General features: G+C 38.8%; 1 protein-coding gene across 1 annotated transcript in view; it reads right to left on the bottom strand.

Moving 5' to 3' along the window:
• The window catches only part of LOC107721970 (homeobox protein Mohawk-like), a gene marked incomplete at its 3' end in the record, with an annotated part of 5,076 nt that extends 4,777 nt beyond the window's left edge, over positions 1-299 (bottom strand). The window contains exon 1 of the mRNA XM_016530204.1: positions 210-299. The remainder of the gene's footprint in view (positions 1-209) is intronic.
• Positions 300-9,838: the final 9,539 nt, after the last annotated feature.

Here is a 9,838-nt window from a genome sequence, read left to right as displayed (position 1 = left end):
ATGGAGAGAGAAACCGATGTATGAGAGAACAAAAGTTAACATTTGGGGACCTTCTATGCAATCCACAGTGCGCGATGGAAATGAACCAAAAAACTGTATGACATCCCTGTCATAGTTCAATGAATGTGACGCGACACGACTCAGTGAAAACATTTAGAAGTCATAGGCTAACTGAAAACACTTGTAAAATATAGGGCGAATGAACCTACCTGAACGTAACCCCTTTTGCGTCTTTCTGTAAAATGTAATCCAGTTTCCAGTTTCCCATTCCCCTCTCACATGTTCTCCGCTCTAAGATCCTGTGCGCAAACCACACGAACCGCTTTCGCCTCTGTGCTTTATTCAAGCGCGCCCGGGAACATGAATACACGACTCGTCTCGTGTTTCCCAGCTAAACGGCTCAGACGGCGAACATACAGTGATTGTTTTATGCCGGTTCCGCCGCCCTGCAGGGGGAGGCTACCGGGAGACATCCAGTGCAACAGTGTATTCCCTTGTGTGGGTTCACGTCTGGAACGCGTCCAACAGCCGACTGCATGAGAGTTGTATAAAGTTACTAAAATCAGCCAGAGCTGGTGTGATTAGACGCAGTTTATCAGAAGCAGCTTCACCTGAGTCTGATGCGCAAAACAGTCACAATTTTGACGCGAGACAAATTAATAGATATATTGCAGTCGAGTGGAGAAATAAGTCATTTAAATTTAGGCGTGGGGAGAAGAGACTAATAGATAATGTTCTGAAGCACAAATTTATAGAAGGATTGTAACAGATTTGTTTTTTTTTCTTTCTGTAACTTAGTGTTATTTTGATATGTAATACTGTACTGATTAAATATTTGACAAATTAGCGTGTAAATCCACTATTTAGGCTACATAAAATAGGTAAATAAATGTCAAGTACATATATAAAATACGTTTTTGCTAAGGGCACATAGGCCTATGTGCATCACTGATAATTGTCATGCTCCAGTTCTAGATATCGTGATTCGTTATCGTTGAAATGCATGTTCTGACTATCTTAAAGTAATCTAATTTGTATTTCATATCAGACATCATATCAAATCCCATGCTATCGTTAAATATATTTGGTTTCATTCCCTGTAATAACGAGAGACCTTGCGGAAGTCTGGGTTCCTCTCGTTCACCAAAAACGCTTACCGCTCTAGGACAGAAAATCCCTCGAGACCTCATTTTTATTGTCTTAACATTTTGAGAGCGGAATCACTTCATTGAACAACCTAATTCTTTTCCAAACATGGTTACCGAGGTCTACAATTACTTCTATTCCAGTTCGCTTAAGAACCTCTATAAACCAATATATAAACAAATTAATTATATCAACGCCATGTGCGATGCTTTATCGGGAGACTAGCGTGCTGAGGAAACGCTGCTCGCGTGAGTTCCCTCGCGAGCATCGATGTGATTCTGGTACCCTCTCATTTTCCCAAATTACACGACTTACACGTCGCATTGAATGCCACTGACTGTGTCTTTCGGGTTTATCCAGGGTAGTGTTTGGAGGTGAAGTGACTAAACTCGGAGGCACATGTGCGCTCCTTACGCCCCGTTTAATTGGCGCGTTCTTTTATTTGGGTGTATTTTTACCTATTTAATGAACAAACACTCCCGGACATCAGCAGGGTGACTCACTCCCCTCGTGAATGCAGTTCATGGAGAGAAAAAGACAGTGCTGCTCGACCACTAAAACGATGGCTTTTCTCTTACTGTCTCTTGTCTACCAGGGGTTTACCACATGTGGGTGCCCACAGGTTTACTCTAACAGTGGCATCTCCAGGGTAACCACATGCCCCTGGGCAGGTAGTCACATCACTTTGTGGTGTACTTCATTTTGTGGGATGCCCATTGCTGTGGTGTGGTCAGAGGGAGAGATAATGTGCGCTGTGAAGCCTTGCTGAAAGTGTAATGACCCTTAAATGCACTTCACCAGTAAACTGCCCTGGTGCTTTGGGTGTCTGCCAGACCAAGTGTCTTATTTAAGATCTAGTCAGGTTTTGTACAGTTTCTACCACGTTGTCACAAAGCAGCTCCATGGGTCATCAGTGGGCAAGGAAAAAGGCATTTATGGTTCTATGAACACCCTTTAACATTGCACAAAACATTCTATTTATAGAAAATAGTTTCTGGATAAAAATGTTGAAAAAAAGACTGCGCTTGTCAAAGGAGGGGGCTTTGTTGAAAACAACGTGTTTGAGAGAGGCGGGGCATAGAGGACCTACAATAATGTACAGTATTTGAAAAATGTGTTTTTTGAACATTAAAGCATGTCAACATATTCTGTTACACCAAATACACAAAATGATCTTTAAAATAGCATCATATGACCCCTTTAAGAACTGTTCATTGTAAGGTTCCCAAAACTGTTCTTCTACGGCATCACTGTGAAAACCTCCTTTTGGAACCGTTATTTTCCAAGTTAAAGACACAGGTTGGCTTGGAAAGAGAAAATCTTACAGAAAATCTTTTACTGAACCAGTGAGCAATGAACCCAAGTGTTGTTCATTACTATTTTATTTCCTCTTCTGCTGGGGCAACATACTTGTGTTTTATTCGCCGAGTTGCCGCAACAGCATCTGCATAAAAAAACAATTAAGCGTTTATGAAGAACTAACCCAAACCCCACTTTTCAGCACACAAGTTTGATGACAAACCAAGATGTTTTATTCAACTAAATGCCACACCGCTGGAGCTTTCGGGATGTGTTAGGGCTAGATGAGATCCGACCATGTTTCTCACAGTTTCCAACATGGCGAACTGGGCTAAATTAAACGCAGGTAGTTCTTTTGCCGTAGTTGTAATTTTCTGAAATTACCTCGATGTCAACATGCTCTCTCATTAAAATCTCAAATCCCTTTTGTGGTACCATTAATACAGTCTGTCGCTCATTTAAACCAACATTTTCACACTGGCCTTGAGTTGAGCAGCCACTGAAGGTTGTGCTGTTGGGGCCACTTAAAGAAAGCCACAGACAAGATTTGTTAAAATCATTGGGCCTTGTGGAAAATATAAACTGTTCAACAATTACACCCATTAGAGATTGTTAAAAGTGATTCAATCGGTGTTTTTCAAATTACCTTAAACATTTAGAGCACAAGTCAAAGTACGTACACTCACAGCAGCCTTTCCACACATACTTAAGGCCATTACGGTGTCCAGTCTGAATGGCATTAGTGTCTTTCAAGCTGGCAAACACAATGTCTTGAAGAATAATTGTGTGTTGAGCTGTTGGTTCATTTTTTCCCACCTTGCCTTTCTTTCTTAAGCAGCGTTTTTATTTTAAAGACGGTTTCCTAAAATACATCAATGCCTGTGAAGTATGCGTGTCGTGTTTTGTTTAGTAATCTACTGGGTCGCCTGACTCTGTGTTTTGGCACGCTGTTATCTTTTCAGGTTGCACTGTTTTCAGAGGTAATACTGTTCCTTTTTTGAAGTGGCTGCTTATTCGTGCGGTTGGTGTATTGAGGTTGGACGCTTCGTGACCTCATATTAAGAATCCTGTGTGCACGCTGACAGCGCAGGGTTTATTTTCGATTTCAGAAGAACAAAAGAACTTCAATATAACATTACATGGAGCACATTTAGACATGCTGCCATTATGTGATTTACAGATAGCATTATAAGCAACTAGCAGCAGTACATCAAATACGTAAAAACCATAAAAGATTGTGGCACATAAGGATGATTGGCAGCAGTTTGATATATCTGGTCCGATCAGTTACCACCACCTTCTCCTGCTGTGTAAAAATCCAAAGCAAAAAGCTCCCATTACACAGTCTCGAACTCACTATATGAGCAGAAAAAAAATCTGATAATCATCAGCAGTTGGCCTGCCGCTGTACTCCCTCTGTCTGTCTTTTTCCGTCTCGGTCTCAACCTCCTCTCTCTTTCTCTCACCCATGTTGGGTGCTGAGAGCTTGATGAACACATCCTGATGAAAATTCAAGGATAATATCATTCTTGGTCCAGAGCCACAAGCCTCCCTGGCAGTTTTAGAACCCAGAAAGGGGAAGGTCTGTGCTGCTCGAGACCTTCTATTATATGTGCTTGATGTGTGTGTGGGAGGTAGGTAATGTATACTTAGTAGGCTATATACATTTATATCAGGTTACTATCATATTGTCATATCAGACTCAATAACTGGCATAATTTTTCTTTAATATAATATAATATAATAATATAATACATTCTGCAAGTTGCATTGTTACAGCAGTAAGGTAAGTTACATAGGTAACTGTCTTTATGAATGAGTCATTGAATTGCTCACTCGAATGATTTGTTTAAAACATTTTTTTAAAGAATGTGACAATATTTACATGTGCCAAATACAGAATCATTTGGACAAACAAACATTTATACTGATAGCCAACATTACAAGTCCAAATTGTTTAAAACATTTTGAGTAGGTACTTCTTTTGAATGTTATATTTCGTCTGTTACAAAAAGTATGTTGTATATAACATTAGTACAAATTTAATTCAAATGTACTACATTTGCAGGGGTGCACATAAGGGGTACACAGGTGCGCATGCATGACCTGGTACGCTCATTGCGACATGGTTGACAGCTGTTAATGCACAATTACCATTGGCAAACTGCAATGTATAAGATTTCTATTCAAACTGAAAGCAAAAATCTAGGCTACCCGCTGGCATTTTCAAAGCACAATGCAAAACTGTGACATGTCATTCACTGATGCTCTTCAATCGTCAGTGCCGGCAACCTGCCAAAATAAAAGCTTGCTGATTTTAAGTTTGAAAATGAAAAATGTAAATAATTCAAATTAAAAATAATAATTAAGGTTCACATTAAAATAATAATAATAATAAAAAAATAATAAAAATATTAGCATTTTATTTTTAAGTTTACTATAAAATAATTGTATTTGTATTTAATACTCCCTTTTTATTTTAAAATATAATAGTATTATCACACTTTATTATTTTATTTTATGATAGATAAATTCATATTTTAAAAAAAAGTAAATATTAGCATTTTATTTTGAAATTTACTATTAAATAATTGTATTTGTATTTAATACTCCCTTTTTATTTTAAAATATAATAGTATTATCACACTTTATTATTTTATTTTATTTAAATTTATTTTTTATAGTTATATTTAATGGATCACACTATGTGCAGTGTGAGGACCAAACCAAATCTCCAGGTGCTCTTATGAGAACCAGGCCGAAAAACTTATGTGCACCCCTGTGTCATGCGACCTACAGCATCAGTCATTTCACTTTACTGCTGTTCACAAATCTTCTCCCATGGCTTCACGTGTCCATTTTCTGCACACTTCAGAATCCCACCAAATATTTGTGAATATTGTGAATTTGGACACAGTACTCTTTTCACATTATTTTTCACCTACTACAGTAGGGAAGTACGCATATTCAGATGCAGCCACTGTCTACATGAATGAATCACTGAATCGTTCATTTAAATGATTTGTTGAAAAACATGTTTCCTTAAGGACCAATCTGAAACTTCTGCCGGCTTTGTTGCTTCGGCAAAGGGCAGAACTACGGCAAAAGCGGTAACATCACACTCTCTGAGTAGGTACTTCTTTTGAATAAGTAATTACTCAACGACCGTTAAAAAAACGTTCTATATAGTATGAATGTTTGTAGAATGAATGTAATCCAGACGTACTTAATTTGTCATGTTACCTATGTCAGTTGAGTCACTTCACAAATCCTCTCTCATGGCCTCAGGGGATAATAGTGTTCATTGAATGCGCACTCCAGAATCTCATCAGAAATAGCAAATGATCCAGGGACTTATTGCCTATATGAATACTGTGAATTCGGACATACTACTCTTTTCACATACTGTTTTTCGTCTACTATATAGTAGGGAAGTATGCATATTTGGATGCAGCTAATGTCTTTATGAATAAGTAATTGAATCATTCAGTTTGGGCGAATGCAGACATGATTAATATTCGTAAGCCCAACAGTCTCCTTGGCATTAGCAAGACAGACAAGCAATTGACCCTTCGCAGGGAGCTTGATTGACAGGCGATCTGACCAATCATAATGACGAATCCACCATTTTATCCGACAAGCAAATCAGACAGGAGAATAGATAAACTTCAGTTAACTTAAATAGTGTGTATTGAAATCTTTCTGCGGTTGAAACAATGTCGGCACGTTGTCAGTGTCATCTTTGCTCCACAATGTATTTTTCACTGCATGAGAACATGATGTGTAGGATGAGAGCGGCATGGTTTGTTGGATGTAGCAACAGTAACATATGTAATTATGTTTGGAGAAAGAAAACACTGCATTCCAGCATAAGAACCTTATTCCATCTGTGAAACATGGTGGTGGAAGTATCATGGTTTGGGCCTGTTTTGCTGCATCTGGTCCAGGATGGCTTGCCATCATTGATGGAACAATGAATTCTGAATTATACCAGCAAATTCTGAAGGAAAATGTCAGGACATCTGTCCGAGAACTGAATCTCAAGAGAAAGTGGGTCATGCAGCAAGACAATGACCAAAGAATGGTTAAAGAAGAACAAAGTTAATGTTTTGGAATGACTGAGTCAAATTCCGGACCTTAATCCAATTGAAATTTTGTGGAAGGACCTGAAGCAAGCAGTTCATAGGAGGAAACCCACCAACACCAACAAGTGGTTCTGTACTGAGGAATGGTCTAAAACTCCTTCAAGATGTTGTGCAGGACTGAACTGAAATTTTGTGGAAGGACCTCAAGCAAGCAGTTCATAGGAGGAAACCCACCAACATCACAGAGCTGAAGTGGTTCTGTACTGAGGAATGGGCTAAAATACCTACAAGCCGTTGTGCAGGACTGATTCAAATTCCGGACCTTAATCCAACTGAAATTTTGTGGAAGGACCTGAAGCAAGCAGTTCATAGGAGGAAACCCACCAACATCACAGAGCTGAAGTGGTTCTGTACTGAGGAATGGGCTAAAATACCTACAAGCCGTTGTGCAGGACTGATTTAAATAAATGACAAAGTATATATTGTGTCTCCTTTGTTTGATTGGATTCTCTTTGTCTACTTTCAGGATTTGTGTGAAAATCTAATTATGTTTTGGGTCATATTTACGCAGAAATATAGAAAATTCTAAAGGGTTCACAAACTTTCAAGCAGCACTGTATACATGCACACACACACGCATGAATATTATAGGTTAATGCTGTTAAGCAGATTAAAACTATTTACAACTTGGTAACATTTAACAAGTTTTTAATCTCTGACCTTTTATTGTTAGCATCGACCATGAACACAGTAATCTCTCATGCTCAACCACACTTAGTTCTAACTGTAAAAGTTCATAAAAATGCCTGAATAGGCCTAGTGCTTAAGTTCTTTAAAACTGCTTTGTTTTGAAGAGAGGCTGATGAGATTCATCACCCCCTAGCCCCATTTTAGATAATTCCTATGCCCCTGGTTGATACTACAGGTGATTTTTCCTATTGTAATAAATCGGTGAACTCCATAAAGTATGTAACCATAAGCATAGCCTGTCAGCACCAATGCAGTCTTTATTAAAGTCATTGAGCTCTTTATAGGGGACAGGTCTGAAAGCCGACCCAGACACTGTGGTATTTGCACACTCATTTCTCTGTTTATTTATTGTTAGGCCAGCTAGTTATTTACACTTTATGGATGGGAACGTCAGAATTCATTTGAGGCAGTTAAACCATTTAAAAGAGAAAAAAAAGACAGAGGGAGGGAACCGGAGCAATAAGCAGAGAGTGAGCGAGCAAACCAAAACCATCTAGTTATGCAAAGGCATTACAAGACATATTTAACCTTTGAGAGCGTATTACATTTTGAGGGTTTGTGACCACAAAAGAACAGAAACCTAACACTTTGTTGCAACATACTGAGCAAACTAGTATGCGTATGTGTGTGAAACCAAAAAAATCTCTAAAAAAGCTAGTGAACTGAGCATGCAGAACTTTGGTCTAACGGCCGTGATGCTCTGCTCCCGATTTGGCTTTATATTAAAACACTGCCTTGTCCTCTTGAGGCAAGGCAAAGCCACTTCTGATATTTGGAAGAACATTTTACTAGTCATTAGTTTCTTTATGAAATATTCTATCCCACTGCCTAGAGAGCTGCGGGAACCCTCCACTTCAAACAGACGCGTTTCATTTTCACAAAAAGCAGCACACGCACTTGCATTTCATCGCTCCATCCCACCACGACCTTAAGTAAACACACTGAATTATGATTTTATACAAATGAGACCGTATTCAATGTAATTCAATCAAAATCTAATAAGGAAACGGTTCCTGGTTGTTGTGATAAGGTCAGATTTCTCGGTGAGGGCAGAGATGGAGGTTTAGGTGACGCATGACCACAACATTTCTCAGCGTATTTCCCTCCCCACTGACTTCCAAATCTTAAGGGCTCAACTGATGTGTGTGTGTGTGTGTGTGTGATGACAAAACCCCTAATTAGCTTTGAAAAATATCCTTGATCAAATAACAGATCCACAAGGCGTTTGTTCAAATGCATTGAGATCAATTTTTTCAATCTCAGGTAGCGATCATCATTTTTAAAAACAAAAGTATGGCTGGATAAGAAGTGAACTGAGGTTTGAACAGGCTGAGGCGGTGCGGTTGAGAACGGTCTGCACTTTTGAGCTGACAGGGCAGGAAGACAGACGCTAGAGCACTAATTCTCATCCCAATGACTTAAACATGTCCTCTGTCCTCAACTCACCATCCCATAAATTCCTGTCCTTCAGTCAAACACGCAACATTTGTTTAATGATGTTAGTCAGGCATGTCCTACTAGTCATCAACCTCAGAGAGAGAAACAGAAGAGACCAAGATGGATGAAGAGGGGAAGTAAAAAAAGAAGGGTAGCGGTTGTAACATCTGCACTGCTTGGGTTTAAAAAGGCCTTATTTATTTTTGGTGATCAGAGTCGTATACTCAGAAGACAATGATTCTCATTTAGAGTCTCTTGGTTTATAGTCTGTTGAAGTAAACTGCACTTAGCCATACGTGATAGACTCAACACAGGAGAATCCAGTATGACAAATACGGAGCCACAGGAAATCAGCTATAATCAAGCTCGATATTGATTCAAACATTCAAATATTCAGTTCCGTTTGTCTCCTACTTCACATTATTTAAATACTGTAGAAAACTGCAAATGTGATTTCATTTCTTGCATGGTGTGAGCAGAGATATTGCACTGGGTGGTTGGTTATCATCACAAGCGTTTTAGGCTGGCATAATAAAACTTAACTTAAGCTTTCACTGTAATAATTACTGCAATGTCTTCAGATCCAATTATATGATGCTAAATTATTAGTCTAAGTGGAAACATACATTATTAATGAATTTACTGTCGCAATTCAGGAATATTGAGAATATTAAAACTATAAGTCCTGCTTTGAATTCAGTCTTCCACATATTCTGTAGCAGAGGCTGTTCTCTGTGAAACATGCTGTAACATGACAGATTACCTAGAATGCACTGATTTTGGTTGATCGGCCGACACTAACTAAAGTCAAGAATCGGGTTCAGATCAGGTAAAAAATATCTCCTTAAAGGGGTCCTATTATGCTCTTTTACAATGTCTTGAATTTGTTTTGGGGGTGTACTAGAACATGCTCTCATGCTTGGTGGTTCGAAAAACGCATTATTTTTTTTTACATAATTTACATTATTACAATACCTTTCTCCCCAGTCTGGCACAAACAGCTCGATTAGTTCCGGGTTTGAAGAACGCCCGCCTTCCGAAAAACGAAATGTGATGTGATTGGTTAGCTGTCCCAGTGCGCTGTGATTGGCGAACAGCTTAGACGGTGTTTCAGTACTGCC

This window comes from Sinocyclocheilus rhinocerous, unplaced genomic scaffold (genome assembly GCF_001515625.1).
Source record: "Sinocyclocheilus rhinocerous isolate Xijiao unplaced genomic scaffold, SAMN03320098_v1.1 scaffold3957, whole genome shotgun sequence".
In the NCBI taxonomy this organism is placed as follows: domain Eukaryota; kingdom Metazoa; phylum Chordata; class Actinopteri; order Cypriniformes; family Cyprinidae; genus Sinocyclocheilus; species Sinocyclocheilus rhinocerous.
This window is presented reverse-complemented; position numbering and strand designations above follow the sequence as displayed.